The 8845-nt window shown below is 61.0% G+C and overlaps 1 long non-coding RNA gene across 2 annotated transcripts; it reads left to right on the top strand.

The window, feature by feature from the left end:
• The first annotated feature begins 4121 nt into the window (after positions 1-4121).
• Positions 4122-6010, top strand: LOC105522000. 2 transcript variants are annotated; one of them, XR_001003371.1, is made up of 4 exons: positions 4122-4224; positions 4694-4784; positions 5443-5536; positions 5863-6010. It is a non-coding gene; the product is annotated as an uncharacterized LOC105522000 (long non-coding RNA). The 2 variants fall into 2 exon arrangements; XR_001003370.1 differs by having other exon boundaries at positions 5394-5536.
• The last annotated feature ends 2835 nt before the right edge of the window (positions 6011-8845 follow it).

Raw genomic sequence — 8845 nt, 5'->3', positions numbered from 1 at the left:
GGGCTGCTCGCCGCGGTGTGAGCCTGCGCCCGCGGCTCTGGGACTTTGCACAGCGACTCTGATGGTGGGCGTTGGTGTCCGGGAGGGCGTGGTGGTCTCTGCACCTGCAGGGAGCGAGGCTGTGGATTTGCAGTGTGTGGCCTGGGCAAAGTGTTCTGTGAGTGACAGGGCAGCAGCTCCCCGCGTGTTCGTGCCCCTTCCTATGCACTTCATAGGAGTGAGTTCGCCTGAGCCACCGAGTTCCTTTTTAGTCTTTTGCAGGTGAGGACGCTGAGACAGAAAGGTCAAGTAACGCTCCTGAAGTCACACAGCTGTTTCAAATGCACAGTGTCTCACGCCAGGGCGGCTCCAGGGCCATGGGGTAGGGCAAGAGCTTCCTGTCACCCCACACTCCCCAGCAGGAAGGTGTTAGTCAGGGTGGCGGTGGGGGACAGCGGGTTGGCAGGGTGCACACCCTCCCACACCACCACCTCCTCCCAGACCAGCCCCCCTGAGCATAAACCTGACCCCGGGTGACCACCCTGGGCTCCCTCACCTTATCTCACCAGAGGCTTCTGCTGGCCCCCCAGCCCACCCTCGGAGTGAGATCTGGGCCAGTGGTGCTCTGCTCAGACAAGGAACATGGCCAGAAGCCTCCCCTCCCATCCTGGCCCCTTTCTGTGGGGGCTCCTTCTTGGCCTTTTGGGGTCTGAGGGGCCCGGTGGGAGTGTGGGTGTGACTGTGAGTGACCCTTCCTTACATGGCCACCCTTGGTGCTATCAACCTCTCTGCATCCCTGACCCCAGACGTGGCTGCCAGCAAGTTCCTGTGCCTTCCTCCCCTGAAGTCTGTGTCTTCTCTCAGGTCCGATGCCATGTGGAAAGTCCACTCCTGGGGCCAGCTGCAGGCCGTGTGGACTGACCGTGAGTGCCCACTGTCCGCAGCCCTGACCCTACTGCTGCTGTGCGGGCTACTAGATTCACCTGCACCTCACCCTCCTTCTAGGTTCGCCTGCGCCTGACTCCCTGATGCTCACACAGTGATTTGGGGAGGGAAGCTGGGGAGGCGCAGGTCCGCATGGCAGTGCCTCTCTGGGTCTGAGGCCCTTGGGCCAGCGGAGGAGCCTCCTTTCCCTTCCAAGAGCCCCCCCCTGTTCGCCGGTGTCTCACCATGCTCAGGCCCGCAGTGTGGTTAAGGAGGGCCTGGGGCTGGCCCTGGGTTTCTGGCTGGATGTGGGAGCCCACCCGGGCCCTGCAGCCTAACCTCCAGCCCACAATCTGGCTCCACCTATCTCTGGAGGACCAGGGTCTTCCCGAAAAGACCCTGACTGGGTCCAAAGCTGGAGGCACCCCCCATCCTCACCATCCACTCCCTGATGTTCTGGAGGCCCCTCCAGGGGCCGGGTGAGGAGGCCTTCCCCACCACCTCCTTGTCTTCCTGGGAAACAGGTACCTGTTCGGAGGCCACTTTCCCACATGACCAGGCCTCCTCACCCCCAGCATCATCCTTCTCCGTGGGGCTGTGCCCCTGCCTTGGTCCTGTCCACTCACACACTCATATCCTGTGTCCACTCACACACACCTGTGTCCCATGCCCACACCCGTGTCCGTGTCCATGCTCACACCTGTTCTGTGTCCACTCCCACCCGCGTCCACTAGCACACTGTGTCCACTCCCACCCGCGTCCACTAGCACACTGTGTCCACTCCCACCCGCGTCCACTAGCACACTGTGTCCACTCCCACCCGTGTCCACTCGCTCACACGTGTACCGCCGCGCCCACTCACACATGTGCTGTATCCACTCGCTCACACGTGTACTGTCCGCGCCCACTCACACATGTGTCGTGTCCACTCGCTCACACGTGTACCGTCCGCGCCCACTCACACATGTGCTGTATCCACTCGCTCACAGCTGTGTCTCGTGTCCACTGGTTCACACCTGTCCCGAGTTCACTCATGCACCTGTGTGCTGTGTCCCGTGTTTGCTCAGGCACTCGTGTGATGCGGCCACTCACTCACCTGTGTCCGCTGGCTCACGCCTGTCCCTTCTTCACTTGCGCACCTGTGTCGCGTGTCCACTCACACACCTGTCTTGGTCTGGGACACCTGGGTCCCACTCTCCCCTGCACTCCTCAGGCTGGCGGCAGAGGCCAGAGGAACGGAGTTTTGTGGCTAGAATCATCCTGAGCAAGGCAGGGATGTGGTAGTGTGGACTCCACTGTGCCTCCTCCTGCCCATCGAGCCCCGCCTGCCTGGGCGTTGGTGCCTCTGTCGCTGCTCCCGGTCCCCCTGCTGGGGCCCCTCCACCGCTGGGCTGAGGCTGGAGCCGCTGCCTCCCCACCAGAGTGAGGAGGTCATAAATAACCCTGGGGCTGCCGTGGAGCAGACGGTGACCCCAGACGTCCTGGGGGAGTGTGGGGGCGCCGGGCCGCTGCCCCAGCCCGCAGGCCGCCTCCGCCGTCCAGGAGTGCCTGCCCAGGCTCCCCAGCCTTTCTGTTAGAGCGCCTCTCATCCGTCCCCTCATCAATCAGTCAGCCACTGATTGAGCCCAGATGTGGTACAGCCCCAGCCAGAGAGGACCCAGAGGTGGGGTGGGGAGGAGAGAGATGGGGAAGCCAAGTCCGGGGCCACAGGTGCAGCCAGGAGGTGCAGGTGAGCAGCGCTCAGGCCAGCCCCTCAGCCTCAGTCCTGAGTTTACTTCTGGTGATGGAGGGAGATATGCACAAAAGATCCTGCAGCCCGCAGGTGTGGCACAGCTGACCTCGGGCCAAGGATGCACAGCTGTGTGTGTGCCTGGCCACCAGCAAGGGCGTGCCTGCTCAGAAGCACAGGTGTGCCCACACCCTGCATGCCTGTGCGTGGCGCAGCAGCTCCAGACTCACACGCACGACACACACACAGCACAGACAGACCCTCCCATGGCTACAGGGAGGACAACGGTGCAGACAGGATGTGCACTGCCCTCCAAGGCCGGTGCACAACACAGACCCGGGACCTGCAGGCACCCGCACCGCACAGACCCAGACACACACGATCCCAAGCCAAGGCGGCCTGCCCAGTGCCAGGGCTCAGTCCTGGTGCTGTTGGATGGAAAGGCTAACCCAGGAGGTCAGGGGTTGTGGTAAATCAGCTGCGCTCCCTCAGATGCTCCTGCAGAAGCAGCCAGGACCTCAGGAGCGCACCTGCTCCTGGTCAGACAGGAGGAGCTGCTGCGCTGCAACCTGCCCGCGCCTTTGGGTGCCGTGAGCTGGTTGCGCGCCGCGTCGTTTCGGGGACATAAGGTGTTTCCAAGTCCAGTCTGTCCACTGACCTGAACCTTTACCACTGAAAGAACAAAGGGGTGGGGCCCGAGGGACCCTCCCATGGTGTGTAGTCAGGGATGCTCCTGCAGACACACACAGGTGGGCTCTGACTGCCAGATCGCAGGGGTGGTGCCGTGGTCCTCACCTGCCATGTCACCAGAGTGCTGACACGCACACCGACCGGAGACAGTGCTGGGCCCGGCACATCCCAGCCAATTCCTCTGTAAATGATGCAGAAGCTCCAGCACCTTGAGGCTAAGCCAAGGGAAGCAATGGAATTCTTCAGAGCCCCAAGGAAGCGGGAGGGTCTGTCCCAGTGAATGCACTCGGCCAATTCCACCCTGTCCTCCCCCTGCCAACGCTGCCGGCCTGCAGCCTGGACCTGGCCTGGGTTGTGGAGGGGATCAGAGGATGCAGCAGCTGCCTGCTGGGTGCACGTGGGCCTAGGTGGTCCTCAGCCCTCAGCCCTCATGGCAGGAGCCCCTGAAGCACTGCTGTGGCACCCTCTCTGACATCAGGCCAGGGAGACGCTGGGAGCCAGGTGCAGAGCCAGGGCCCAGCACGCAGGCCTTGGGCTCCAGCCCATCCCCCACATCTGGAATGTGCCAGCAGGGCCCAGTATGAGAGAAGAGCGGATCCCTACGTGAGTAAGGGTGGAGGGTGCCTCTGCCATGGCCACGGTGCCGCCATCCACATCAGCTCACTCTCAGCACAGATCCTGTGTGAAGGCCTCAGGGGCCACGATCCTCATTTCGAGGGCCCTAACAGGTCGGGCTCCTGCTGTGCTGGCTGTACATTGACTAGCTGGTGGGCTTGGCAGGTCTATGGTCACAGAGAGACCAGAACCCACATAACAGGCCCGATGAAGATGCCAGGCTGCACTGACCCCCGAGCTTCAGAGGAAAGGGGCACCAGCTGGGAGCCCTGCACAGGCAGTCTCAGGTGCAAGAAGCTGGAGTCCAGGGCAGCTAGGGAGGGGTGGGGTGTGGTGGCTGGAAGTTGCTGTTCTCAGACCCAGCTCTGAGACCCTCTCCAACTGCATGGGGAGTTCAGGCTGGGCCCCAGATGTGACTGTGTATGTGCTGGGATGGGAGCCCCCTGAGAGCAGGGCTTTTGTTAATTCACTAACAATCTCACACGTCTGACATGAGACAGGTGCTCAGGCAGTGAAGACCACATACAGGGGGTCCTCCACTGTGTCCAGGGGAGGGTGGGCCCTGCTCGCAGCCAGACTGGGTATAGCCCTGGGTGGGCTCTGGGGCTCACCCAGGGCAGCTCAGCCTCCCAGCCCTGGGCAGCCCTGCTGCCTGCCTGCTCTCTCCACTCCTACCACCTGCCCAGGTGGGACTCTGCCTGCCTTCTTGTCCCCGGTGCTTTGTAGGAGTTAGACCACAGGTATCCTCTTCATCAGAGGGAGAAGAGCTCACAACCTGGGAGAACTCCAGGCCTGGCCCAGCGAAGATGTCCTTATCTTCAGCAGATATTGCCTAGTGCAAAGGGAGGCCAGCCTCAGGAGGCACGGACAGTGGCATGGCATCCGTCCGAAGGCCCTGCCTACAGCACGGGGTGCTACAGAGGTCCCCTGTGACAGAGCCTCATGGGGCAGGCAGGGGTCACAGCTGCTCCTGCGTGAAGAGGCAGATACAAACCCATGGTGTGGCCTCTGGGGTCCCACATCCCAGGTAGAGAATGACCCAGGTCGCTGGCATCTGTGCCATCTCTGCTCCACTGACCACTCATGGGGGTCCTGGAGATCCTGACACCAGTGGCCGGGGAGCAGCAGCCCAGGCACAGGCGCCAGTGCACACTCAGATCCCACGGTGTGTGCCCATGGCCTTGCCCCGAGGCCTGGGTGCTATATGAGGGCCAGGACGCTAACACAGCGGAGGATACCCACACGTGAGCTGCTCTGGGTTTCCTGGTACCCAAACGGGATATGCAGGGTTCCACTGTGCAGTGGCTGTGTATTTTAGGATCTCATCTTCATGTGCCCCAGCAGGACCACAGCTGTGACCGGCTGCTGCAGAAGGGGTAGGTGGGTTGAGACCCCACTGGCAGGGTCACTGGAGGCAGCAGGCCCTCTGTCAACACTGATTTCTGTGTCACATCAGGGATTTTCAGGGTGGCAAGCTCAGGTGTTTTACTGTTTCCCATGTCAAGTCCAGCTCCAGACTGACTTTCTGAGGTCACAGATGGAGCCTCACCCCATCCAAGGTGATGTCCTGGACTCCCAGTGTGCTCCCCAGAGAGCAGGGTGAGTGCGTGGCATTCTTTTGGCGGGCGTGGGCGCCTCTGTGGACCTGGCGTGAGGCTTCTCTGTTTCTGAGTCTCCTATGGACCATCTGTCTTCTGTGTGGCTGCTGAGGGATCACACTGGGGTGACCATGCAGGTGGCTGAATGAGAACAGGACCCCCATGCTGCATAGCCCTGCATGACCCCGGGGGTGGCCCCAGAAGCGGGTGGGCGAGGCTGGGCGGCAGGGATTGGCTGAGATCCTATGAAGAGCCCAAGGGCAGCGGCCAGGCATGAGCCCAAGGTGCAGGGGAAGGCGGCAATGCCAGGGTCCCTTTCTTTGCCAGGTACCTGGGGCCCAGCCTGGGCGGCAGGAGGGACTCAGCCCCTCGCCCAGGCAGGAAGGCTCCCAAGCAGAGGCCCCTCCCTCGTGCACTCCCCAGCCCCCACCTGCGGCACTGGGACTGGGACTAATAAAACACCCACCTCGCAGAAGACAGCTTTATCTTGTTGATCGGAAGTCTGCCAGCCCAATTTATGATGGAACATAAGATCTCCAAATCTGAATTTATGCGCTGTAGCGTAACGAGAGGTCAATGAGATTAAACGGGGGCTCAGGAGAGGACCAGCGTCAGGCTCACTCGAGGCGCTGCACAGAAAACCCAAGCCAGAGCCCCTGGGCCCAGCCCAGGCAAGACCAGAAAAGGAGGGGCAGGTGGGAGACCAGCCTGGGGCTCCAGGGAAGGCCACGGGATGGAGGCAGGAGAGCCAGCTGGCCTGGGGCAACCCTGGGATGGCTCCCAGATCGAGGAGAGCAGAGGGGTGATGAGGGCTCCCTCAGGGCTGGGGAGCCTGCTCCTGGTCTCAGACCCACCCCCCTTCAGCTGCCACACCCTGGGCACCCCTGATTCTGAGGACAGTTGGGTGCCTGCCCTGAGGCAGGTTTAAGGACAGAGCTCTGACCCTGGCCCAGGGCTGCTTTGGTGCCCATGAACTCGGCTTCTGGCTCAGAGCAGTTCCCTGCACCCCTTCCTGAGCCCTCTGTCCTCTGGAACCCGTGGGCAGGGTGAGGGACCAATGCTCTGTCTGGGTGGGGGCCTGGGCACCCAGCCAGCACAAGGCTGAGCTTAGGGCAGACCCTGACTTCAGAATTTATACAAATAAATGCAATGAAAAGTGCTGGCAGCCTGATCTGATTACAGAGTCATTCATTCTCTGGTCGTTAATAATTTGTGCAATAAAGGACTGCGGCCGCTCAGTGCGGGGGAGGCTGTGGCCCAGCCTTCCCTCGGTGCCGGCCCCGGGAGCTGGAAGCATAAATTATTAGTTTCTTATCGCTGGGCCTGCCATCACTCATGCTGCCAGGGCCTGGTGGGAGCTGGTGGCTGCTCTGCTGCCCGCCAGGGCAGGCTCTCAGCCGTCGCCTGGGCCCTTTGTCACCCCCACCCTGGCCCCCAGGTGTGGGAGCCCCGGGGCCTGGTCAGGCCTGGAGGCTGCTGTGGAACCAGCAACTTGCTGGAAGCCAGAAAGGTGGGGCTTTAGTGCTTGTCCTCAGACCCTCGAGGTAACCAAAACCAAAACCAAATCACTCCCGGTTGGAAACACTTGCCCGGTTGGAAACGCAACCTCACACACCTGGCCACAGCACGGATACTCACAGCAGCAGCCCACAGGCCCCTTGCCCAGACCCTGACCGGGGGAAGAGACGGTTGTGTCTGGGTTTGTCAGTCCTCTGGGTGTGGCAGGGCCCCTCTGGGTGGGACTCGGCACCTGTACCTGGGAGCACCTGCCCAGATGAGGGAGTAGGGGCAGGAACAGCGCTCACACTGTCTCCTGCGTCCAGAGTTGGGGCCCTGGTCTGGTGGGCAGGTGTACGGCACCTCCTGCCCTCTCCCGCCCTCACACGCCTGCTGCTGGGGTTCGCTGTCCCACCCCAAAAGGGAGAAGCCGAGGCTGAGGCAAGGTTGGAAAATTGGGATGGGGACTCTGGAATCCAGACATCCCAACAGAGGACGCAGGACGAGTCGGGGTGTGAGTGCAGGGTAAACTCATGGGCCCCAACTCTCTGATGTGCCTCCTGGGCTCAGCTTCCCCTTTCTGGAGGGCTGGGGTTCCAGAACCTTGCCTTGAATTCGTGAGGATGGTGGGACCTGGAGGGTAGGTGGCGTAGGGGGCGTGAGGCCTCACCCCAGGACGCTGTGCCCATTTCTGGCTGTGCAGCCTTGGGAAGCCTTCTGACTTCTCTGAACCTCAACCTGTAAAATGGCAATGAGAATGAAGCAAGATGAAATTAACGGCCGGGCGCGGTGGCTCAAGCCTGTAATCCCAGCACTTTGGGAGGCCGAGACGGGCGGATCACGAGGTCAGGAGATCGAGACCATCCTGGCTAACACGGTGAAACCCCGTCTCTACTAAAAATACAAAAACTAGCCAGGCGAGGTGGCGGGCGCCTGTAGTCCCAGCTACTCGGGAGGCTGAGGCAGGAGAATGGCGTAAACCCGGGAGGCGGAGCTTGCAGTGAGCTGAGATCAGGCCACTGCACTCCAGTCCGGTCGACAGAGTGAGACTCCGCCTCAAAAAAAAAAAAAAAATTAACATGCATTGAGCACGTGAGGTGGGGCAGAGACAGCCGCCCCACACTGGTGAGGTCCTCACAGCATCTGGTCCTAGAGCCCACAAAGCCCCTTGCAGAGACTGCTCTACCCACGTGCAAGTGTTTCACCCTCTTCCCACGGGTGACCCCAGCTTGGCTGCATGTGTGTTTGCTCAGAACGTCCCCACCTAAGTCCCACCTGCCCTCCGGCTTCGGGAGCACTGGGCGCAGTGGTGGCAGGTGCCTCGGTGCCCTGTGGACTTGCCGGTCGTCTGTCACTTCCGAGTCGGCTCCATTGTTTGGTCCCCCTATTCCGGGTTGCATTTTCCTGCTTCCTTGCATGCCTGGTGGTTTTTGAATGGGTGATTTTTGAACAGGGATTGTGAATTTTGTTGGGTGCTGACTATTTTTAGAAATACTCACTTTGCTCAGGACTCCAGGAAGTTACTTGGAAGCTGTTTGGTCCTTCGGGGTCTTGCTTTTAAGCCCTGCTAGGAGGACCAAGGCAGCATTTAGTCTGGGGCTGACTGTGCCCTCCTTTACCAGGGCACGGCCCTGCTTGCTGCTCTGCCCAGGGGCTGAGGTGCCCCAGCCAGGCTGATGGACCACGGACCTTCCACAGTCCTGGTGGGCTCCGGCCATGGTTCCCTCTGGTGATCTCGGGAGGTTCTTTCTTTGCCTTCTGTCGTTTCTTTTTTTCTTGTTCTTTCTTCTTTTTTTTTTTTGAGGTAGAGTTT

This window comes from Colobus angolensis, unplaced genomic scaffold (assembly GCF_000951035.1).
Source record: "Colobus angolensis palliatus isolate OR3802 unplaced genomic scaffold, Cang.pa_1.0 Scaffold416, whole genome shotgun sequence".
NCBI classification, from domain to species: domain Eukaryota; kingdom Metazoa; phylum Chordata; class Mammalia; order Primates; family Cercopithecidae; genus Colobus; species Colobus angolensis.
The sequence above is the reverse complement of the archived record's forward strand: the minus strand, read 5'-3'. Positions and strand labels throughout refer to the sequence as shown.